Consider the following 26,279-nt stretch of genomic DNA (forward strand, 5'->3'; position numbering starts at 1 on the left):
CTGTCAGCACAGAGCTGACACAGGGCTCGAATCCACAAACTGTGAGTGAGATCATGACCTGAGCTTAAGTTGGATGCTTAACTGACTGAGCCACCCAGGCACGCCTCAATGTTACTAACTCTTCAAGTCTCTCTTTTTTTTTTTTTTTTTTTTTTTTTTTAATTTTTTTTTCAACGTTTATTTTTGGGACAGAGAGAGACAGAGCATGAACGGGGGAGGGGCAGAGAGAGAGGGAGACACAGAATCGGAAACAGGCTCCAGGCTCTGAGTCATCAGCCCAGAGCCTGACGCGGGGCTCGAACTCACGGACCGCGAGATCGTGACCTGGCTGAAGTCGGACGCTTAACCGACTGCGCCACCCAGGCGCCCCTCAAGTCTCTCTTAAACATATTCTTCCTTAAGGTCCTCTCTGACTCTAAAGTAAGCTAAACTGACTTACTGTACCTTCCCATAGCACCCCACTACTCTCTTGCTCATTTATCTTTTAATACTCATCATACTGATAACACCTCATTGTTGTCTTTCCCACTAGAGGGCAAGTTTCACAGGGCAGAGGTCATGTCTTTTTTATTTATTAATCTTGAGCATGCAGCAAAAATAATCTGGCACATAGTAAGTGATGAATAAAAATGTGTTGAATATTTATTGTATGACTTTAAAATTTTTTTTTCCAACGTTTATTTATTTTTGGGACAGAGAGAGACAGAGCATGAACGGGGGAGGGGCAGAGAGAGAGGGAGACACAGAATCGGAAACAGGCTCCAGGCTCTGAGCCATCAGCCCAGAGCCTGACACGGGGCTCAAACTCAGGGACCGTAAGATTGTGACCTGGCTGAAGTCGGACGCTTAACCGACTGCGCCACCCAGGCGCCCCTATTGTATGACTTTTAATGACAATAAGTGGAGTTTCATACTAGAAGAAGACTGATGGACAGTTCAAACAATGAAAACAAAACTCCATCTTTTCAGTGCAATGTAATAATACAAGCAAGTACCCACTAGTTTGTAGATATACACATAAAAAGAAACCCACACAAACACATCTTCTTTCAGTGTCTAGCTATGAGTTATATCACTCTTCTGGCTATTCAGTAAAATTTGGAAGTGGGCTGAGTATGGTGTTCATTGGTAGAGAGGAGGCTAAAAATAATCTACTGTCATATAATTATGATCGAAATATATGGTGTTACTAATTTTCAGAAACATTAGAGCCCATATGCCAGATGTAGTGTAAATTCATGAAATGTAATTTTAATGTTTTGTATAGATTTACATGTTTGGAGATTCCTGTGTTTTTTATTCTTAAAAAATATTCCCAGAATTTTCTTATGACCTCTAAATTTTGGAAGTCCCATCTCTTGTCAAACATTTCTTTCAGACATGATGGAATTCTTCTAATGTCAAGAGGTTAATGAAATGAATGGGCTTTTCATTTTATTTTCACTTCCTAAATATGGTTACTACTGTTATTAATTATTCAATATAATTACTGTTTAAAAAAACTATTTCTGTCGAAAGATAGCATGTGGAAAAAAAAAGGATCGGGTATGAATAAAGGAAGGTGGGTAATTTCTATGCAATTACAAAATTTGAAATCATGGCAAATACATTAACTTACTGCAAACATACATTACTGTGATTAATTTGGTATAATATTATCAAAAATATGTTGGTAAACTATTTAAACAAATTTAATTGCTCTACTATACAACTGCTTTCAGAGAGTAAATTGGATGCTTCTACAACTGTGCTAACTCTTTAAGATTACATAGAAGGCACTGCAGTAGTTATTTATCACTTTTCACCTAGTATTAAAAAATGACCCTTAATCATTCCCTTAAAATGTTTTTCAAAATCAGAGCCTAGTAACAATACCTTCATTTATTTGTAAGTTTTCCTTTGACATTTAGCAAAGGGTGAAACTTCTAAAAGATTCTTTTAATTATCACATGGTAAAAATTATTTTCCATTGATTGGAACAAATGTTTCCTATATACAAACCCATATTACATTAATTCCTTTTCATCCTGTTGCCATTACATGTATTGAAAGGATAGGTGACAGAATACATCACTTTCTTGCCTCACAGGACTGTTACCCACTGTTTGAAGTACAAGCTTCCTATTTACTAGAATAACCCCATTTACAAGTGTTTAAATCAATTTCTGTCCTGGGATCTTAATTAAGAGTGTTCGTGTCCATAGGCAAAATGGGAATTTAATCCTTTCATTTAACTAACTTAAAGTAAAAATAAATCTTGGCTAAGTTTAGGGAGTTATGTAACATTGCAGTTATTGAAGGAATTGGGAATGAAACCAGATCTCTTGGATTTAGTCTACTTCCTTTGAGCTATGCCGGGTGTGGAATATCCACTTACTTTCTTCATAAGTATTTGTTGAGCACATACATTGTGAAGGCCCTGGAGCTACAGAGGTAAAAAGGTCATAAATAGTTTGTGGTCTTGTGAATATTAAATTCTAGCTGGAAATATATTTGATCTATTTTCCATTCTCTCCATCCTTTCTACATATATGTGTGTATACATATATAATAACATATGAATCGTGTAAAAATGGTACATGCCCCTTGTAAATAATTCATAATTTGTAGAAACATTTAAGCCACTATTTCTGCTTAATCACTATAATGAGCATTCTCCTAAATATCTTGAGGACACTTTTCCATAAATATGTCAAAAATTTTGTCAAAATTTTTCTCCTCTGGGAATAAGTCTTTAAACATATTGCTTAAGATGTCCATACCCAGGATATTTCACATCAAAATCTTACACACTATCATTTTCAAATAAATCTGTACGTTGACCCTCCAAAATTTTAGAATACTATGACGAATATCAGCTTCAAGTGAGAATATTAAAATTAGTATAACTCAGGGTATTTTCTCTATGGCAGGGTAAAAAACCGTCATATAACAAACACAGGTAAAGGGACCAGACATGTAACAGAAATAAAATAAATGAAGATAGTTGAGTATGAGTGAATAGTTTGATCACCCTGTCTTAACAACATACCACAGAAGATGTAGCTTAAGCAACAAACATTTATTTTCTTATGGTCAAGGGGGCTGGAGGTTTAAGATCAAGGTATAAACAGAGGTGGTTTCTGGTGACATTTTTCTTTCTGAGTTGCAGCAGACTTCTTCTTGCTAGTATTAACCTGGCCTCTCCATACAGGGCAGAGAGAGATGTCTCTGGTGTTTACTCTCTTTATAAGGATATTAGTCTTACCAGATTAGAGCCTCGCTCTCTGATCTCATTTAACTGTAATTACCTTATTAAAGGCCCTGTCTACAAATACAGTTACTTTGGAGATTAGGATTCAGTATAGGAATTTGGGAAGGGGCACAATTCAGTCCATGACAATAAGTAAAAAAACACTGCAACATAAACCTCTAAACACCAGTGACAGAAATGTGAAAGGAATTGGGGTACCTGTGGTAAAGCCATGCCCCATCTAAGGAATACAGCCACTGTTGAGTTTCAGTCAGTTGTACACAAGGAGAAATGCCAGCTTTTTCAGTTTTTATGTAAAATTTCCTTTTTCTTTCTTTCTTTCTTTCTTTCTTTCTTTCTTTCTTTCTTTCTTTCTTTCTTTCTTTCTCTCTCTGTCTCTGTCTCTGTCTCTCTCTCTCTCTTTCTCTCTTTCTCTTTCTTTCTAAGTTCAGCATATAATTTTAAAGTGTTCCAAATCATTATGCAGGCCAAACAAAACAGTCTGTGGACCATTTCTGGCCCTTAGAGTATCAAATTAGAATCTCTGGTAGAGTCAGAAGAGAATGTTTTTAGACCTATATAGAGCAGGGTTCAAATGTTGGTCTAGCTGCTTATTCCTGATAGAACAGCACATGGGCCTTCTACCTGACCCCACCCCTTAACCCTTAGTTTGGATACCTCCAAAATGAGTATCATTAAAAAAACCTATTTTTAGTGGTTGTTATGATATTTAAATTATATGAATATATTAAACTTCGTGCGACATGATGTTGTATTCCCCATGTCCCTAAGATGTCTCCCTGAAAGAGTTGTCTAATTGACTGGACAATTTAGGGGTCAATACAGGGTTGTCTGCTCTCCCTTTTTCTGAAACATTTTAAATTATCTGTTTAAATATACAAAGAGCTTTCGTCCTTTCTTATTACATCTGTCATTACCCTGTGTGGCTGGATACCTTTGTTCTCAGAAGCTAAACAGGAAATAGCATCCCTTCCCCTGAATTCTCTAGCAACTTTTTTGACTTTTTACTCAGGGGTTGTAAAAAACCAGTGTTGGCAGCTGGCAAGTTTTTGTCTTCAAGGAAGTAATAATCCCCTTCCCAACGTAAGCCAAGTTGAAAAGGATAATCTTGTAAAAAACAATTTTCCCCTTAGAATTTAGACTGATTTCAATCTTCAAAGGTCAAGGAGGGCAACCAAGCTTGGCATGAATCCAAAGATCTTTGACATTTACTCTTGTGTCTCCTTCTAGGTCCATTTTGGATTTGGTGGAGACTATGAATTCATGCCATATGCGAGCAGCTGAAAAGCTACTCTTTGAGCATAGACCTTCACTTTGATGAAAGCTTAGTAACATTTGGCTAAACACATTTATAATGTGTCATGTGAATTGTCATGTGAAACCTGACATACATATTCTGGTAAATGAGAAATGATATGGGTATAGCTGCTGACTCCCTGAAGATTTTCTAAGAGCAGTCTTGCCTACTCACAAACATGATAAACCCATTTGATGGCAATAATGGTTCATTCTTACATTTACTTATGATGAGTAGATTATTTATAGGGGCCTATTCTTGTGCTATCAAGAAATAATTTAATAAAACTTGATAATCATACTTATTACAAATTTGAATTTTTGTGCCATAGTTATTGAGTTAATGAGTTATATAGTTACTGAGGTCATGGTTACGGTGACTTCCTGTTTGTAGTAAAATTAAGCCAGTTTGCTATGAGAAATAAGTAAATAAGACAATTAGTTTCAAAGGCAGACAAAACTTCTGTGCACATGCACATTATTTATTACATTTCATTTGGCTACTGTAGTCCCAGTGTAATTATTACTTTTATATTCAAAGTAGAGTAAATTAGCATGAAGAAATATATTTCTGTTTTTGAAGGTGCTAGTGAGAAAAACTCAGATTAAGGGAGAACCATGTGCCCTTCTGATATGGTGAAGATTCTGATTTAAAAATGTAGTTTTAATGCCATGGCATTAAATGCCAACAAATATTTAATATCATTCAAAATGAGCTTGAATATTTATTAGATAGAACCTAATGGGTGTATATTTTAAAAATAGATTTGTTTACAAGTTTTACTATATAGTCGATACTAAGGGTAATAGTTGCTCTTGAGTTCTGGAAAGAGAGAATTAAAGACCTAGGGATTCAGAGCTCTTCTGTGAGTACAGGACTAATGACCCATTTACTCTCCCAATCCCTGATAATTTCCTGGTGAGATCTACAGTTAAATATTCTATCACAGTGGTTATGGAGGCTGTAATCAAGGTCACTGTTAGAGAAAGGCAATAAAATTTTGAAATGTAGTTACAATTAAAAATAAAAAGGGACCAAGAGGCTATCCCTAGTCCTGAATCAGGATGGAAGGAAAGAGAAAAGACTGGGTTGAAGACTAAGAGGCAGTCAATAGTGAAATAGGTCTTGACACAGCCTTTCTACTCCTTGATAGAGCATCTTTGTTTTCTATCAGAAGTAGTGTACCTGCCACTGCCACTCAAGCACAGCCTTGTCTCACAAGAACAGTGTAATTTAAGCACATGGCGGCCTTATCTACTGCAGTCCACAGCTCCTCCTCATTAACCATCTTGTGAGGCACTGGATCTTATCCCAAGACTGACACTTTTGGGAAAGTTGGCTACAATGTAGAAAGAGCTAGACAAATGAAGGAATTTTGACTCCAAATCTCTTTAATGGTCTGCCAAGAGCCTTTTCCAGGCAACCATCTTACCCTAGAGAACTGCTACCCAAGAGGCAAGAGTTTAATCATCCATAGTATCTGCTGAAGTTATCTAATTTATACCAAACACTGTGCTTTAGACATTACATGTAGTGACGAACTCTCTATCATCTGTTGTAGACTTAGAATAAACTGTTGATGACATCAGAGAAGATTAGATATCTTTTATCCTTGGACCCAAGTAAGCACAGGAGCATCTACAGACTTGCAGGAATTAAGACTTGAGGCCTTGAATAGCCAAAACAACCTCGAAAAAGAAAAAAAAAAGGAGGCCTTATGCTTCCTTGTTTCAAAACACATTGTAAATTTATAGTAATTAAAACAGTGTGGTACTGACATAAAGATAGACGTATAATCCAGAGGAATATAATAGGGAGTCCATAAATAAACCTTTGTGCATATTGTCAAATGATACCTATAAAGGGTCCCAAGATCACAAAATGGGGAAAGAACATTTCTTCAATAAATGGTATTGGGAAAACTCGATTTCCACATTGAAAAGAATGAAATTGGACTCTTACCTTACAGAATACACAAAAATTAGCTCAAAATGGATTAAAGGACCTATATGTATGGCATAAAACTATATAACATTCAGAAGAAAACATGGGAAAACCTTCCTGATACTGGATTTGACAATGATTTCTTGAATATGACACCAAGAGCACAGGCAACAAAAGTCAAAAAGACAAATGGGGTTATGTAAAACTTTTGTATATTAGAAGAAACAACCAAGTGACAATGCACCATATGGCATGGCAAAAATATTTGCAAGTTATATATCTGTTAGAGTGTTAATTTCCAAAATATATAAACAACTTCTACAACTCAACAAAAACAACAACAAAACAACCCCATTAAAAAATAGACAAAGGACTTCAACAGACATTTCTCTAAAGGAGATACACAAATGAGCAACACACATATGGGAGGATGCTCAACATTAGTATTCCCTAGAGAAATGCAAATCAGAACCACAATCAGAAATCATCTCACATCCATTAAAATGACTGTCATCAAAATAACAAAAATTAACAAGTGTTGTTGAAGATGTGGAAAAACTGCATGCACTATTGATGAGAATGTAAAATGGTGTAGCCTCTATGAAGAGCAGTTGGATAGTTTCTCAAACAATTAAAAACAGAATTATTACATGATTTACCAATTTCATCTCAAAGAATTGGAACCAGGATCTTGAAGAGGTACTTGCACACCTATAGGCACACCTGTAACTACTGTAGTATTAGTCACAATAGCTAAAAATTGGGAGCAACCTAAGTGTCCACTTGCAGATGAATAGATAAAAAATGTGGTATATTCATTGAGTGGAATATTATTCATAAGGCTTTAAAAAGAAGATCCTGTCACTTGCTACAACATAGATGAACCTTGAAGACATTATCCTAAGTGAAATAAGCCAGTTACCAAAAGACAAACACTGTATGATTCCACTTTTTTAAGGTATCTAAAGTAGCCAAATTCATAGAAACAGAGTGGAATAGTTGTTTCAAGGGGCTGGGGAAAGAAGAAATGGGGTGTTGTTGATTAATGGATATAGAGTTTCAGATTGGCAAGAACAGAAAATTCTGGTTATCTCATAAAACAATGTGGATACAGTTAACATCACTGAACATTTTAAAATATTGAGAAAGTAAATGTAGGTGGTGTGGGTTTTTCTCCACAATTAGAGGGGGAAAAAGCATTTTACTAAGTGCATAGAGCAAGAGTAGACACAAAATTATTGAGGTGATAAATTTTGTAATGAAATTTATGTTTAATATTTATTTATTTATTTATTTATTTATTTATTTATTTATTTATTTATTTATTTATTTAACAGTCTTGCAGACTTTACTCCAGAAGAAAGGAAAGAAGGTAGAGAAGAATAGAAAGAGGAAAGGAGGGACGGGGAAATTTAAACAATTTTTTTGTCTGTTTTTGTTGCTGTTGTATGGGTTTTTGGTTTTTTTTATTTTTCTGTTTGTTATTTTCCAAAATAGGTCATGAGTGAAGAAAAATATTGAGACTAAAATTTTGTATATTACCGTTTTATTAAATTGGATTGTATTATAAAATATGATCAAATCAGTTTGTAAAAACAAAGAACAAAATTCTTAACTGATAGGATTGACAAATAAAAAAAAAGAAAGAAACACATGGCAGAATGGTTTATAAAAAGTAAGTATAGATTGCCCTTGAAGAATGAGTAATTCCGGGCTTTTGCTCAGATGTTCCTTTCTGTTTTGAGCCCAGAAAAGGATTTTCATGAATAGTTCAAAGCCATCGTCAGCAGAAGGTTTTAATTAACCAACTATAAAAAGAAATAGCCAGCATAAAAATAGTTACAATTGCTTTGAGTTGGACTATTTACAGTACAGACCTTAAAATGTTCATTTAAAGTGATTGCACACCAATTTACCTAAAGTGCTTTGTAAACACTATGTGGGTCTGTTTACTTGACATCCACTAGGAATGGCCACCATGGTTGGCACAGGCCAGAGAAGTGTTGCAATGGTGGGCACAAACTTACTGGCAGCATCGTGTGCTTCTCCAAAAGTGAGCACTGCTTAGTTTACAGGTCAGAAACCAAAGTGATAATCTAATAAAATATTAAATTATTGTTTATTTAGCTATTTTAAATGCTGTTGTATTTTTGTTGGTGAGAAGCAGGCTTCTGTTAGGTATCTTCTTCAGTGAAGTTCTACATCAAAGTATTTCTCATGAGAGTTAAATCAGGATATTATGCTAATCTCTGGATCTAAGCTTCCACGAGCAGCATATTTTGATCCTTGTCATGTAATTTGTGTATTTGTTTCTAGTTCTTTGATTGCCTTATTTAAAGATAATGGATATTAGGACATCCGCTTCATAGGATGTCAAAACAGGATGACATAGAAAACAATATTGGTTCAGCAAATCAAAATGTTCTTTGGCATGGTAAGGTTTATGTTACAAATTGTGACTGATTCTTTGAGCCTGTTGTTCTTTGGAGAGCCATCAATAATGGGAATGTGGAAACTGTAATGGGAAGCCCAAAGAGGTCTGGAAGGGTAATTGTGGAGAGGGGTGGGTAGGCAGTCCAGAGAAGGCCTCCATATTTCTCTCTTAAAAGTTTGACTGACACCTCTCTCTCTCACTTGTATGTTTTTAGAAAAGCAGGTAGTTAAAAATGTGTGGGAAAGGGGCTCCTGGGTGGCTCAGTCAGTGGAGCATCTGGTTCTTGATTGCAGCACAGGTCATGATCTCATGGTTTGTGAGATCCAGTCCCACCTTGGGCTCTGTGGTGACAGCACAAAGCCTACTTGGGATTCTCTCCCTCTCTGCCCATTTCCCACTTGTGCACATGCGCTCTCTCTCTCTCAAAATAAATAAGTAAATGTTAAAAAAAAAAACTTAACAAAAATGTATGGGAAAAAGGCTTTAAGTTTTTGGCAAGTTTAAAAACAGAGAAACAGAAATTAACATAAAGAATACTAGGATGACATTGAAGAGATCATTTCAAGGACACGAAAGCAACAAAAACAGAAACAATATGTTTTAAAATGGGAGATGACATGATGGAAGAAATTTAAAAACAAAATAAACACTGAGTTTAAGGAGGAGGAAAAGAATTTATTTAAATAATAGAATATTTTAAAAAAGAAAAGAGCTATTAAAACTAACCTTTGTAAAACAAGATTTAAATTTAAAAACAGTATAAGTTATCTGGCCACTTGTTAGAGATACAAATTTCAGGACCACAGATCTACCACATGAGAAACTGAGAAGATGTAGGCCAGCAATTCATATTCTAAAATGACCCCGGAGATTCCAGTGCTAAAGTGTGAGAATCATTCAATTACTTAAGGATCAGCAGCAGGTGAATTTAGCTTACTCGTTACACAGTATTCAGCACTGTGCACGACACATGGCAAAGGTTCAGTAAAGCTGTGTTAAGTAAATGTAGAGATAATAAATAAATAAAAGCATAAAATTAGGGCTCACTTAAAAGAAAAAGTAGAGCCTAGTTAGAGAGACTTAAAGTGTAGTAATTGATAAATATATGCTTAAATAAACAAAATACCAAAAGAAACTATATTACCAGTTAAGAATTAAAGGACCCTAGAGAATTTCTTGAAGCAAATCTCGAGTCTTTATAAACGCTGCCCTGCTGAGGAAGCAAAAATTTGTTAACTGGAAGAAAGCCAAGATGCAAAAAAGCCTAAACTTTCCTTTGTTTTTCAACTTTAGCCTGAGACTTGCAGCTCCCATCACTTTGGTGGAGTCATGTTTTGCTTCACTACAATGGAAAACAAAAAGCATAGGATTCTTTTTCCTTTTCACCTATTGATGTCCTGCACGTGGGAATATCAACCCATTCTTGGGAATTTTGTTTCCATAGCAAACATTGCTGTAATTTGAAATACCTGAGGTTTTCTAAAAGCTAAAGAAGTCTTGGGCGCCTGGGTGGCGCAGTCGGTTAAGCGTCCGACTTCAGCCAGGTCACGATCTCGCGGTCCGTGAGTTCAAGCCCCGCGTCAGGCTCTGGGCTGATGGCTCAGAGCCTGGAGCATGTTTCCGATTCTGTGTCTCCCTCTCTCTCTGCCCCTCCCCCGTTCATGCTCTGTCTCTCTCTGTCCCCAAAAAAATAAACGTTGAAAAAAAATATTTAAGAAAAATAAATAAAGTTAAAGAAGTCTTAATTAATTATTATTATTATATATTATTGTATATAGTAATATTATATATAATAATATTAATATTATATATTATTATATATTATTATTATATATAATATATATAATATATACATTATATTATATATATATTATGAGGTTTTCTAAAAGTTAAAGAAGCCTTAAACGTGCAGAAAAGTAATAATAATAATAATAATAATTATTATTGTTATATAATGAATACCCATGTAACACTAGTTTTATTCTACATATTTTACCATTGAAATACATATTCCCTATGTTTTTTTTCCAAAAAAACTGTCTACTCATCTAAATTAACAAATTGATATTATTTTTAAAATCTATTCTATCTGTGTTTATGTGCCCTTTTCCTCTTCTGTATCTTTCTTATTTTCTCTGTTTCCTTTTACCAGTTTTTCTAGAAGTTTCCTTTTAGTTGTGAAGTTTTCTAAAAGAATCAGCTTTTGTTTTTAATCATTAAAACATACTTTCTTTGCTGAATTCATGTATCAGTTCTAGCAGCCTTTTGTGGAATCTGCCCCCAAAACCAAGAACATACTTTACACACTGTATGTTAGCCAATTTGACAATAAATTATATATTTTTTAAAAAAGACATAATTTCTGTTGTCTAATGCATTTAAAACATTTCTCTCATCTTTTTTTATTTCCTTTCTTAAATTTTTCTTGTTATATATGGTTGTGGGCTAGATGATGCCACCCCCAAATTCAAGTTTTAAGTGTTAACCCCCAGTACCTCAAATGTGCCTGTATTTAGAGATAGGTTCTCTAAAGAGGTGATGGAGGTCAAACCAGGTCATGACAGTAGGCCCAGAGTACTTTGACTTATGTTCTTATAAGAAAAGACTTGAGGGGAAAAAAAAAGACTTGGATACCGACCTACATAGAGGAAAGACCATATGAGGACACAGGGAGAAGAAGATGGCTACGTACAAGCCATAGAGAGGGGCATCAGGGGAAAAAACAAAAACAAAAACAAAAAACAAATCAACCCTTCCTAATACCATGATCATGGACTTCTAGCTCCAAAATTGTGAGAAAATAAGTTTAAGCCACCCAGTTTGCATTACTTTGTTATAGAAGCCCTAGCAAACTAATGCACAGTTTTAAAACTTGTTAATTAATGTTTATTATAAAAGTCACTGATCCTAAGTGAATAATTGGTGAGTTTTCACACACTCAGCACCATCATGTAACCAAACACTCAGACCAAATACCTTATCAAGACCAGCCTCCCAGATGCTTGTCTTGTATCCTCTTCCAGATCTATTGCTCTCGCCTCACCAAGTCTGGCCAAGGATAAACTCAAGAATAACATAACTTAGTTTTGCCTGCTTTTGTACAAATAACATAATGTACTTTCTCTGTATGTTGTCATATAACATTATGTTTGTTAGAGTTCATACATATTGTTTCATGCAGTTGTAGATTGTTCATTCTTAACTCTATATACTATATCATTGGGTGAATATAACACAGGCTCTCCATTCTATTGTATTCAGTTTTGGGGTACTATTGTAGCACGATTCTCACACAGAAAGTCATGACATGGAGGCTTTTCTTTCCAGGAAACAACTTTATTCCTGCCGGCACAGCTCAGTTTGGTTCCTACCTGAAGAACTGAGTCTGGAATAGATTTTTATACATTTTCTATTTCTTTGTCTCCATATATGGTAACACACAAACATGCGGTCTGATAAAGTGGTCTCATGTTACAAAGTCATGAGGGATGTCATGTACTTGTACGCGTATAGCCAGGTGTGCCTTAAGGTTGGTTGGATTGTTTGTTTTTGTTTGTTTTTTCCTAAGGGAGAGGACCCTACCACACTATGAACATAAGTACAATATACCTTTTGATGAACATAAGTACACATTTTTCTTGACTATAATCTAGAATGGGTGATCGAGGACACTATGTGCACACATACATCTACACTTAGTAGATTTTGCTAAACCATTCTCCAAAGTGGATACCCACTTAGAACTCAATAGCAGGGCATAGGTTGATTCATATTCTCAATAACTCTCAGTATTTTTTCATCTTTTCATTGATCCATTCTGGTGGATGTGTAGCGGTCTTGCATGGAAGTTTTAATTTGCATTTCCCTGATAACTAGTGAAACTGTGCATATTTCTATTTACCTTTACTTAAATATCCTCTCTTAGAATTATCTGTTGAACTCTTTTGCCTAATTTTTTTATTTGGTATTCTGCCTTTTTCTTGTCCTGTTTGTGCTTTGGGATTTTTTTTTTTTTGCTTTTGTTTTTGTTTTGTTTTTTGTTTTTTGTTTTGTATTTGTCCTTGAAGTTCAGCTATTATTGTTTGTTTATTTTTAGTCTGCCTTTACCTTTTGCTTTTTGTATTACATATGTTATCTATTATACATCTTGTCTGGGAGTTGCATTATAACATGTTCCAATAAAATTCATTTGGGAAGAATTTTACTTATTTTTTTTCAAAGATGAGCATATTTTATTTGTGTTTGTGCAAATAAAATTAATGTCTACAGTCATAGGAATACAAGACATATTTTCAAATATTACCAATTTCCACAAAATGTGCTTAAGTCAATTTCTTCGGACTAAGATTTTAAGTGGAGAATTCATGCTCATATTTTGTGATTTACCTTAAAAAGATTAAATTATGAATCTATTTTATGAAAATTAAAATGTATATTATAGATGTTTTGTGTACCTATATGTGAAAAACAAACCACATAATAGAAAAATCAATCATTTAAAAAATTTACCGCTGTTGATTTGTATATGTCATTCAAAACTGATACCTAACACAATGGCAATCAAAAAGTGAGTATAAAAATTTAATTTGTGTAAGCCAGACAGCGTGTATATTTATATCATTTATGTTTATATTGTAGCATATGTAACATAAAACGTGCTATGTGTAACATATACAGATATGTTATAAACACATTATAAAATATATTTATATTGTTTATACACTCATTCTATGTTATGGAAACCAACAAAACAAAGTGAATAAGTTAACTCAGTTATCTAGAAAATGAGAAAATTTAGGAGATGAGGAAAGTAGCGTGGTTTGAACACCAGTAATACAACAGAGTAAGTGTATTTATGAAATTTAGTAAATGGTTAAGCCAGAATATGCTAGGCCTATTTGCAGAAAGTTTTGGGGATAAATTCTGGCTCTCATTTGTAGATTGTCTGTTGCAGTAATTCCTAATCCACATACACATTTGAGTAAATTCAGTATTCTTTATTAATGTGTTCTTAAAAACAAACAAAAAATCCCTTCAATTATTCAATTGCAGCACTAAAAAAAAAGCAGAAATGATATTATCTGGTTTTATTCCTTCTTTATTAGTTCTCTACTGTGGGTCCCAAAGTAAAAGATGATGATAGTTCAGGACATAATTCTTTATGGAATAATGTTTCTTACTGTAATCTGGCTCTGAATTATGGCTTGGTTGTATTTGTCTCCATCTTTCCCTTCATGGAATGCACAGAAGTACACAGTAATAAAAAATAAAATTATTTACCTCCTAATAAGATATTGGCATGTTGCAGGGGATTATCAGCTCTTTTTTAGAAAGGGAGTTCAATATTTCAAAACATTTCTCTGGCCAGATAATATGAACTGCTGGAAAATCAACTTTGATATCATTTAAGCCAAAACAAATCATAACTGCTTTCACTTCTTTTCTTAAATCTTTGAAATGATTCTATTGTTAGACAATGTGCTGGATTTATTACTTCACTTTTTTCACCAGATGCCTCCTTCACTTCTATTCTATATTAATGGCTGCTCACGGACATTCAGGTTGTGCCAAATTGTCTGGAACACTCTCCCAGACTGGGCCCAGCATCCCAGTCTTCCCTTTGTCTTAACAGGGAGACATTTATCAGGAACTAAGAACCCAGCATGCATGAGATTAATCCCTGTGATAGGAAAAAAAAAAAAAGTGATTTTAAATGTGAGGTTGAAAAAACATAGGAAATGCTCTATGTAAATAAGGAGATTAGAATCTAAACCTTGGGGAACTAGGACTCAGAAGTAGTTGTTTCTGCTCACTGAAAAACCCCAAAGTGTATTGTAGCCTAGCAGAGTAAAAGCCTTATTGAGAAAGGGAGACAGTCTGTGGAATCTCAAATAAACAAACAAGCAAAAGGGCTTAGAATTGGAAATTTACCAACATTTGAAGGAAAAAAGACATTGGCTCTCAAGGACATATTTATATTAATAGTTAAAGATTTATATTATATTTGTGGCAGAAAGTATTTATACCATTCTCATCCCTTAATTTAGACTTTGTATCCTGTTAGCCACTCCCAGACAAGGAAAGCAGATTCACAGTTGCTAGCAGAAGAGTATTTAATGTCAGGCACAGGTGTGGGGAAGAGGGGGTGGTGAGGGTTAATTTCAGGCAAACTGCTGTGTGTGAAGCTCTCCTGGTGTTTGAAGGACACAGGATGACTGTGTTGGAGGAGCCCAGGCAGAGAGGGAGGATTCAGGATGGAGGTGAAAAGATGAATGGATGAAAAGAGAGTAGAAGTCTGAAGTAGAGAGCCAGAGATAGAATGCACAGTTTAAATTTTAGAGCTAGGAGAATATGGCTTAAGAGTTTTGTTTTGTTTGGGAAACTTCTCTTTGATATATGGGTGGAAAAGAATTTTACTAAGTAAATTTAGGATTTCCAGGTACATGGCTCAGGAAGGTTGTGTCTTGAGGAGAAACGAGAACTCAAACCCCTGGAAAGATAGAGCCAGTAGTTAATTTACATTCTTGGGTATGCACTGTTCTCTGGTGATCTTGATAAGCCTGATCCGGTACCTGACAGTTTACTAGAAATGGATGTAGATAGCAACTTGAAACGTCAGACCATAAAAGCTGAGGGTCAGGCTATGGAATATAGCAACCATTTCAAATACAGACCATTCTATAAGCCTTCATCTGGGTTTGTGTTCAGGGAGAAGTTGGGAGTCACGTATTCTCCTGTCAATATACTTATTATATTGTCACTGTTTAACCACACAAGCCTATGGGTGGCAAAAATCTAAGAGTTCTTATTTGCAGCAAGACTGCTTTAATATAGCCACATCTCATATCTAGAAAAGCAAAAATTAACACAGGTATATATATCCAAACTGTGTGTGAAGGTGTTAAATGTGCACACATATGCTTAATTTAATGCTGTGTTGTAAGTTAATAATAGCTGATTCTAACAGTATAGATGTTTTGAACATTTTTCCAATGTAAGCTAATATAATCATGTTGTAGCTATTTACGAACAGCTGCCTCATTACAAAAGTGCTGACATATCCTTTACTGTATTGATGCTGATTAGTGGGAAGAAACTAACTCGCTACATTCCAGAGTACAGGAGGTTTGTCTTTCTTAGGGGTATTTTTATGCTCCCTGAAAACTTGACATTCTTTTAAAATAAAGGGTTCAGCTACTAATATATTTTTTCCATCAGACTTTGTAATTTTTTCCCAAGGCTTCAGAATTTAAAGGAATAAATAGGCTCTGAACCTGTTCTCAAGAATGATTCTCACATTGGAAAATTGCTGTTCATTTCAAATCCATTTTTGGAAATGCATACATCAGTTCCTCTATTCCATATATAAACTAGCCATTATGCATTATTCTGTTTTAAGCACTCTGCTATGGGTTGAAGATAAAAAGATGAAATATGTAGTCTTATTTCTTAATAGTCTATAATAACAGGAAAAAACACATGTATAAACAGAAAGTTATAGTTAAGTGTTTAATATATGATGAGAGTGAGAGATGTATTGTTGTAGAACTAATAAAAAGAAGAGATTGTTATGTTCTGTAATTGTAGGAAGAAGTGGAAGATTTTGTAGAGGAGGTACCATGTGAACAAAGTTTCAGAAAATGGAGTTGGCCAGATAGACAAAAAAGGAGAACATTTCTACCACTGCATATTGCCCCTGCACTACATTCCCACAGAGGCAACATAAGTGTGGGCAACTAAAAGTCATTCAGTAGGGTTGGATTAGGAAACTAGGAAGAAAAAATGATCAGACCTGAGGTGGGAGATGCAGGAAGTTACCAGTTTATAAAGGGTGTTTATGCCTTACTAAGGAAGTTAGGCTTTGTCCCATAATTAATGGCAAACCACTAATTGGTTTGAAGCAGGATGATGATGTCTTAACATTCACATTGTGGCAAAATGACTTTAATAGCAGATCTGGTGATAGGTGAGGGAAAGAAAGCCTGGAGTCAGGAAGTCATAGTCCATGCATGTGATGAGGAGGGTTTATATTTAGCTGATAGCAGTGGGGGAGAAGATAAATTGCAATTGAAAGTTATTCCTGAGGTAAATATATACAGGAAACAATGGGCAAGAGTAAAATGGCCAAGGTCAAATGTACAGTGGATTGTGAAAGAAAATAATAGTGCTACAAACAGAATTGCAAAGAAGATTCACATTTAGAGTATAGATATAGGAAAAGAACCAGTGAAAAAGACTGACAATGCACAACTGTAAGGAAAGTTGGAAAAGAACTGGAGGAGTATGAGACTAATGTTCCATGTTCTTCTTTTCTATATTTGCTTGTCCTGTTTTCCTTTTATGCGGAGCTAACTCATTTGAAGTCATTTCTAATTAATCTTGCTTCAGTATAGTCCTATGTCAAGTCATATTTGGGCAATCTATTTTCTGTCACTTGTGCTAATTAGCCTGAACTTAATTGAATTTTTTATTTAGGCTATTTTTTTTAATTTTGACACATTAAGTCATACTTTTCTTTCTTTCTTTCTTTTTTTTTTTTTTTCCAGTAAAGGGTATGGGAGAATCTGACAACATATAAAACCTTTTAATCAAATATTCCATCTTTGAATCATTACTAATATAAACAATAGTTTCAAATATACTAGTGGTTTTGACTTGTTTTCTGTACAGAATTGTTTTCTGTAACTGAATATTAAATCTCAGTTTTCATAATGGGCAAAAATTAAGAAGTCTTACAAAGCCCATAGTCAAGCCCATGTTGAGGGTGTGGATCAAGGGAGAATTGTTAAGTAATGTTTCTGAGAGTGTAGTATCCTATTGAAGTTTAACATTTTTATTAGGGGAGCCTAGGTGACTCAGTTGGTTAAACATCCAACTCTTGATTTTGGCTCAGGTCATGATTTCACGGTCGTAAGATCGAGCCCCGCGTTGGGCTCCATGCTGAGCATGGAGCTGCTTGGGATTCTCTGTCTCCCTCTTTCTTTGCTCCTACCCTGCTTACACTGTCTCTCTCAAAATAAATAAATAAACATTAAAAAATTTTTTTCAAATATAAAAATATGTGGAGGGAAAATTAAGTAAAATGTGACTATAACATTTAAAGAGACAAATGACATGAAATAAATTGTAGGCTTGACCATATCTCTATGTTTTATATCCATTAGAAAATGAATGGTTACTTGTACAGCCTATTAGTCCAGGTCAAATCAATAATTAGTTAATGGTTCAAAGAAATTTTCTAATTTTTGTGCTTCTTATTTTGTGATTTGGTCTAATAAGTTAATTATAATCTTTAAACACCCATTTTGCATGAGTGAAAAATTTTGGTTTTATTCAGTTAAATAGGTTGTCAGAAGACGCTTTGTTTTCATTAATATATTGGACATTTTCTTACTATAGTGTTCCTTAACTCCATTTGTTGTTCCTTTTTCAATGTACTTAAAGTAAGAAAGTCCTGGTGAGTTATTACACACCTTTGTTGTGTACAGGAATACCACTTATAGGGCCCTGGGGCATTAATCACTTAAAAGCACACATTGCTCAAATTAATAGAGAGTACTTTGAACTCAGGATGCTAGAAATAGTTTCCTTAAGAGTAGCCAATTCTCCATCATTGCATTACAGAAGACTATAAAGTCCCTTCCAGAATTGACATGTTTTATTTATAGGTGACCTCACTCCTGGTTTGGCAGGAAATACTTCATAAATGTTGGAGGTTGTTGTTGTTGTTGCCACTACTTATTCAAGATATTTTTACTTTTGTTTACTTCTTTTTTTCTTTGGTTTTGGTTTATGAACTAATTGTATCACTTCATCACTTTACTAGAATAAGGACCCCATGTTTAGGCATGATGAATTACAATGTGTAATGTTATAGATTGACTTCATAGATTAACTCTTCTTTCAGAGGGTATCTCTCTTCTCACAGTGTACTTTTCAGACCATGAGGGGTAAAATTAGATTTTAAAAATTAGGTGTTAATACTTTACATAAATGTATTAGCAATATTTGTGAAATTCTAGTAGATGTAACCATTTTTAATTAAATTTTTTTAATGTTTATTTATTTTTGAGAGAGAGAGATAGAGTGTGAGCAGGAGAGAGGCAGAGAGAGAGGGAGACACAGAATCCAAAGCAGGCTTCAGGCACAGAGCCCGACTTGGGGTTCAAACACACAAGTCATGAGATTGTGACCTGAGCTCAAGTCGGACGCCCAGCTGGCTGAGCCACCCAGGCAGCCCTAGATGTAACCATTTTTGATAAAGAAAGCTATATTACTAGCTAAAGAAAGAGAGCATTTCAAAATACTTTATTCTTTTCAATGAAATCAATATCATATATTAAAATCATTTCTGTAGGAAGAGTTTTCTAAATACTGTACATTACTGATTGTAAAACACATTTTTTTTTTCATTACAGTACCCTGCTATGTCAGAATGCAGCTTATAATAGATTATATTTTACAATAGGTCTAAGCCCAATAATAGTCATGACTTAGTCATCTGAAAAACTTCTCTTAACACCTTTTTATCATATTAATATTGTTTTGATTTGATTAAATACAGTATTAGGCAGAAATATTTTAATACCAGCTGTTTAACGGTATAAAAAACTGATTTGCCAATGAATTTTAGTTTTTACATTTATTATTATATTAAAAATAAGCCATTACAGAATTGTTCATGATTCTTACCCATAACTAACTTTTAATCAGGCCATAGCTTTGGAATAAAAAGAGGAGAATTCAGATGGATTCAATCATTTTATCATTAGTTCCTATATGGTAGATGGCATTATTCTGGGAATCACAGCTTTGGCTTGACCTGTATGGATTTAACCGAGACTTGTGTTTCAAAATGCTAGGGAGGCATTTTTTACATAAGGGCATAGCCTCTATTTCTTTCAGAGATATAAATAATATTAAATAATGTATAATTCTCATCGTGGCAGACTTGAAGCCCACCCCATGATCCTGCCACCTAGTATTCACGCCTTTGTGAAATCCCATTTCCTCTTTTACTTTATAGCTAATAGAATCATTAGCTTCACGTAAGCTTTAAAGAACAATTATAACTAGGCATGAAGAGGGACAAATAAAATATTTAGAACATTTCCCTTTATATAAAATAGATAAAAAGTTAAGTAAAAATACTTCAAGTCAGAGTTGAATTAACTGTTGAATCATATTATTTCATGAAATATCTGGAATTTAGGAAAATAATTTTCCTTCAGTATTTTCCAGCTCAACATTTTTGTTTTTTATTTTACTTTGAAAAACTAAGTACATACCATCTTCCATGTGTGGAAGACTGTCATGCTATCTATGAGTACTATACTAGGGCTTATTCAGTGTCCTAATTATAGTATTTAATTTACTGCATAAAACAGATGGAAAAACAACATAAAATAGATTTTATTTCTGGCAGTATGACAATTCAATATATTTGGCTGAATTAAAAAATATTAGTGAAGAGGCACCTGGGTGGCTCAGTCCGTTAAGCATCCGACTTCGGCTCAGGTCGTGATCTCATGGTCCGTGAGTTCGAGCCCCGCATCGACTCTGTGCTGACAATTCAGAGCCTGGAGCCTGCTTCTGATTCTGTGTCTCCCTCTCTCTCTGACCCTCCCCCCATTCATGATCTGTCTCTCTCTGTCTCAAAAATAAATAAACGTTAAAAAAATAAAAAAAATTAGTTAAAATATAGAAAAATATCTAAGCATATTACCAACTCACGTAACTATAATGATTTTCCATGACTCCTAATCAAGTGAACCATGGAAGGTATCAGATGGATTTTGGCCCTTAGGCATGAATGAAAAAAGAAGAGAAAACCTTGCTTCTGTGATCTTAGTGTTGAGTAGAAGGAAGCAGATGGAAAAAAAAATATTAGAAAATAAAATTGCTTAGAATTTTCCAAAATTTTTGGTCAACAATAACCCTGCTATTCTGGAAACCCAGGGAAATCTAAATAGGATACATAAAAATAAATCTCCACCTAGACATATCATAGTTAAACTGTAGAATACCAAATAAACAGATAAACATTTTTAAAGCTGCCAAAGAAGAAAAACAGATCAGTTACGAAAGAACAGTAATTGATAACTAATTTATATTCAGCAACAGTAAAAAGATACAGAAGATAGTGGAAGAATTTCTTCTATGTGCTGAGATAATGTAACTGTCAGTCTAGAATTCAATACTTAGAATAAATGTTTTCACTTGTGAAGGAGAAATAAAAATATCTTTAGGAAAACAAAAACTTAGAATTTACTATCAACAGACACAGACTAAAAGAAATTCTAAAGAACAGTATACCTAGAAAAAATATTACATCAAATAGAATGCCTCTAAGGGAAGAAAGAGTGAGGTGATTTTTTTTTTAAGTATGTTTATTTTGAGAGAGAGAGAGAGAGGGAGGGAGGGAGAGACCAAGTGAGCATGGCAGGGGCAGATAGAGAGAGAGAGAGAGAGACAGAGAGAGAGAAATCCCAAGCAGGTTCCACACAATCAGTGAGGAGAGAGTCTTAAGCAGACTCCATACCCAGCTTGGATCCCAATTTGAGGCTTGATTTTGCAAACCATGAGATCATGATCTGAGCCAAAATCAAGTCAGCACTCGACTGAATAAGCCACCCAGGTGCCCCACAGTTTTGATAAATAAGTAGTATAAACCAACATTTAGTGGAAAAAATTAATATCTAATTTGTGAAATAAAAAGAGCTAGAATTAAACCATTGGACAAAGTAGTCTATTCATCAGGAAGAAATTATTCAGAGGACCTTTAATATTTGGGGGAAACTCTATTAATTTAATACTAATTTAATAAGTTTACTACTTTGTTCAGTTCAACAGCCATACTAAAATAGAAAATATAACTATTAGAATAAGTTTAAATATTATAATTTAGAAATAAAGGAAAAAATAACACTTAGTAAAACTAAAAGAAAGATAACAGGGAGGGAAACAAAAGGACCAGGCAGAGATGAAAATACAGTTTTAGAAACAAATCCAAATATATTGATAATCACTTTAATTTTTCCTTTAAAAAGAGATAGCAAACATCTTTCTCTCTTTGTAAAACTTTCATTTTGGAATAATTACAGATTCATATTTATATTCATAGGTGTAGTTGAAATACAAAGTTATACTGTCACTACAAAAATATCTTTTGTGCTACCCCCTCATTTTTATATCTGTGAATGTATAATCTTTTTTGAGTTTCTTAATTTTTTTGTTTGCTTTTTCTTCATGGTTCATATTGGCTGTTTCTGTTGTACTATTATTCAAGTTTACTGATTTTCCCCCCTTGGTTCTCCATTTTGCTTTCAAGTCCATGCGCTGAGATTTTTAATTTGAAGATTAAATTTTACAATTCTAAAAATTCCATTTAGTTCTTCTTTATATCTTCTAGTTTTTACTGAGTGTTGTACTTTTTATTCATTCGTTTTAATAAAATCTATTTGCAGTTGCTCATTGAAGCATTTTAACTTTTTTGATGGTTGATTTAAAGTGTTTGTCAAATAATTTTAATATTCATGTCAACTCATTATAGGCATTTGTCAATTGTCATTTCTCATTTAACTTGAGATTTTCATGGTTCTTGGTGTGATGAGTGATTTTCAGCTGAAACCTGGAACATTTGGGGAATCATATGATAAGACTTCGAATCTTATTCAAATTGTGTGGAGCAGGCCTCCTCTGACACCACTCTGGTAGGAAAGAAGGTGTTGCTTTGGTATTAGCAGGTAGGGATAAAAGTCCAGAATCTGACAGGGTGGGGGAACAGCTTTTCCTTAATTCTGGCTAGGGGTGACAGAGCAGGATACCTGCCAGTCCTGCTGATAACAGTCCTGGCTGGGAGGGGCAGTGCTGACCTTGTGGCTGTGTGTGTGAGGGCGTGGCTTCATTACTGCTGAGGGGTGTGGGAAGTCCTGCTAGGTGTGCTCTGGGACCACTTCTGTGAAGGGTGGTATGGCTCTGGGTGAGGTTGAAAATCTAGATTCAACCTGTGGTTTCTCCTGACCAGGGTGGGTCTGAGTAGAGGAAGTGGGAAACTTAGCAGGGGAAAAAACTCCTTCCTGGTCTTGTCCTATGCCACACCAGCCAGGTTCTTGGGGTGCCTAGTTAGAGCTGGGAAGGGGTGGAAGTTCAGCTTCTCCACTCAATCTTTGCTAGTGGAGATGGAGGTGGAGCTTCACACTTTTCTCTGTGGTATTTGGCTAGAGTAGAGCAGTTATTATCTACAAGTTTTCATTCCAGGCTGCCTGTTTCCTGGTTCTTTGGTTACATAGACCAAAATTTTCTTAGGACTTTTTTTTTTTTCTATCTGTGTGCATTAATGTTTGTTTCTGAGATGGTTTGGGCATTATAGCTGCTGTAATGAAGATAAAGTCCCACAACATCAGTTTATCTCTGTCACTTGTATTGTGTCTTTTGAAGCTCTAGTATAGAGAAGCTGTTCATTCTGGTTATTTCATGTTGGTCTGGGCCTTTCTATGATCTCTGCTCATCAGCTACTAATGAAGGATAAAAGGTACAGAGATTGTTCATATACCATGGAAGATTGTTGCTAAACAAATGCAATTTCTTGTTTGATGCTGGTAGATCTTAACCACATCTATGGCTTAGATTGCCATTTTTATGCTGACACTTGTAACATAATTAACGAATAACATTCAGGTGATGTGCACCAGTAAGAATGAACAAGTTAGGAAATTACTGAACTTGTCTTATATTAGTTGCTAAATAGTCCCTAAGTGTCTCTCCTAACCCCACTGTCCACCTCCATGACTGTGTTTGTTACCTTTGCCCTATCTCAAGGACCTTCATGGAACTCTCATTATGTATTTTCTAAATGGTTATTTTCTGATGCAGTGGGGAGCCTCTGGGACCCTGTTCCAATTTTATGACCAGGACCTTTTCTGATTGGGTAGTAGGATATATATGTGTGTACACACACACGCACATACACACATGCACAAACATACACACACCATATATATATATATAAATCTCAAAATGTTTCTGCAGGTTTAGCTCCATTTATCCAACTGTTACTGGACATATCTGTTTGATTATTCAATATATTACATACATACACACACAATCTTTTAATAAAACCAGCTTCTCATATTGTTTATGTGGTACAAGTTATCAATGGATGGCCTTGAAATTTTAGTTGGTTGCCTAAGCCAGAACTTGAAGATAATCATTAACCCTTGCTTTTTCAACTCTGAGTTCTAGTCAATGGTAATATGTCCCTTGTTCCTCCACTTTAAGAGTCCCCAAACTCAGCCATTTCTCCTTATTGCTTTTGCTTAGGTTGCTCTTACCTCTTACCTAGATTACTGAAGCTAACTCTTAATAGGTCTTCCTGCCTCTCATATTCTCACAGCTCCAGCACGGTCTCTTCCATTCTCAAACAGTAACTCATTTTCAAAATTGCAGGTGATCCAGGCGCCAGCCCTCCAAGTGGTCTCCATTATTTTCTCTTTGACTCCTTGGGGTCCAGCAGGCAGAGTGGCCTTGATCATTTTAGAAATAAATCAAAGCATAATGTATCTTTATTTAAAACTGTTCAGTGGCTTTCCATTTGTACCAAGATGATATGCTAATTCTTTTCCTTACTGATATTTTATATTGTCTTCACTCTGCCTCATTGTGCACCCTCTTGTTAGACCTTCTGCTTCTTCATTTGCTGTGCTCCATATATGCTACGATTATTTATCTTCATGCAAGCCATGCTCTTCCCAGCCTCAATTATTTTCCCTTTGTGGTTTCGAATTTGCAGAGTTGCCCTTCTCTAGTTCTTTGAATGTCTGGCTTGCTCTTTAACATCTGCTCTCCAGGCTTTACCTCAGTAGCACTGCCTCAGAAGTCTTTCCAAACCTCCTCTCTAAGTTAGTGATCTCCAGCTCTGCTGTAGCTCACGGTCATGTTCATTTTCTTCACAGCTTTTAGCACTTTGCGAGTTTTGGGGGTATATTTATCTTTAACATATTTGTTTCTTGTCCTCTCTAATAAAATGTAAACTCTCTGAGGGCAGTGCTCAAACTGACCCTGTTCATTCTGTGTCCCCTGGTGTTTGAACTGTGTCTGGAACATAGTAACGATGACCATGATGATAATGACGATGATGATGGGTAACTTGTGTTTACTACTTAACTGTGCTACACATGTTGTGCATAGGATCCCATTTAAACTCACATGATGTTGGTTAGAGTCAAGTACAAGTATTAATCCCATTGCATTAGGAACAAAATCCTATAGCTTATACAAGCTATACCTGCATTAGCTCCCATTCCTTTTCAGATAGCTGGAAGAGAAGTTATTACAGAAAAACTAGGAGAAATAGGCTTTAGAAATAAGACAGCTGGGTTGCCACACTCACAGCACTAACAGTGCCTCAGACCGTAGAAAATAAAAGAAAGGAAATATAATCCATATTCTGGGAAGCCACTTGTTCAGTGTGTGGCCTGTCTGGGTCAACTGTTGGGATTCTGGCTGATTTTGTGGTTAGCTGATATGGCACTTAATATCAATGATCTTGCTTCTTAAGAACAAAACTTACACTCAGTTTTTACAAACCTGGTCCATCTATCTTTGCCTTTAGTGATGATAGGTAGGCATCTTTATTCTCTTAGTAATTTGGGTAATAGGCTTTATGGTGTGACAATATATATATTCTTTAAATTTCGCTATATATTCAGTCAAATATATTTCTCTTATTTCTGGATGCAAGTAATTGGTGGGCTCTTACTGCCCATTTGTGCATTTAAACATAAACTCACAGCCTCTCATTTACAACTCAGTTTTATTATCTACCCTCACACAGTACATGTACTAAACATTCTTTTCTATTCACCTAAACATATGGCTCCTGCAAGTGCTGGGTGTTAATGCTATGGCGTAGGGTGGACCATCATGTGGTTTCCAGGGAATTTGTCTGCCTCTGAACATGAATGGTTTTCGGTTGTCTTCCACCACACCCATCTGACATTTGAGAAAAACAAGGTACAGGATGATTAATTAACTTGTTCCTTATCATATAACTAGTGAGTCACAAAGCCAGAATTTGATTCCAAATACTCTGTTGAGAGCCCATGCTCTTAAGTGTGAATCTCTATTTCAATTCTATGCCGTGTAATCAAGAACACATGTGTTCTATGTACTTGAATAAATAAATCTTCATTCATTTTTAAAATTAAACCTCAACATTTTTCTTAAGAACACTTTCATTTTAATTATTTTCAACACTTATTAATTGGTAGCATTCATTGAAATAGAATTTTTAGGTTTGATAATGAAACAGCAAACCTCATATATATTTATTAACTAGGAATGATTTTGGC

This window comes from Prionailurus bengalensis, chromosome A1 (genome assembly GCF_016509475.1).
Source record: "Prionailurus bengalensis isolate Pbe53 chromosome A1, Fcat_Pben_1.1_paternal_pri, whole genome shotgun sequence".
NCBI lineage: Eukaryota > Metazoa > Chordata > Mammalia > Carnivora > Felidae > Prionailurus > Prionailurus bengalensis.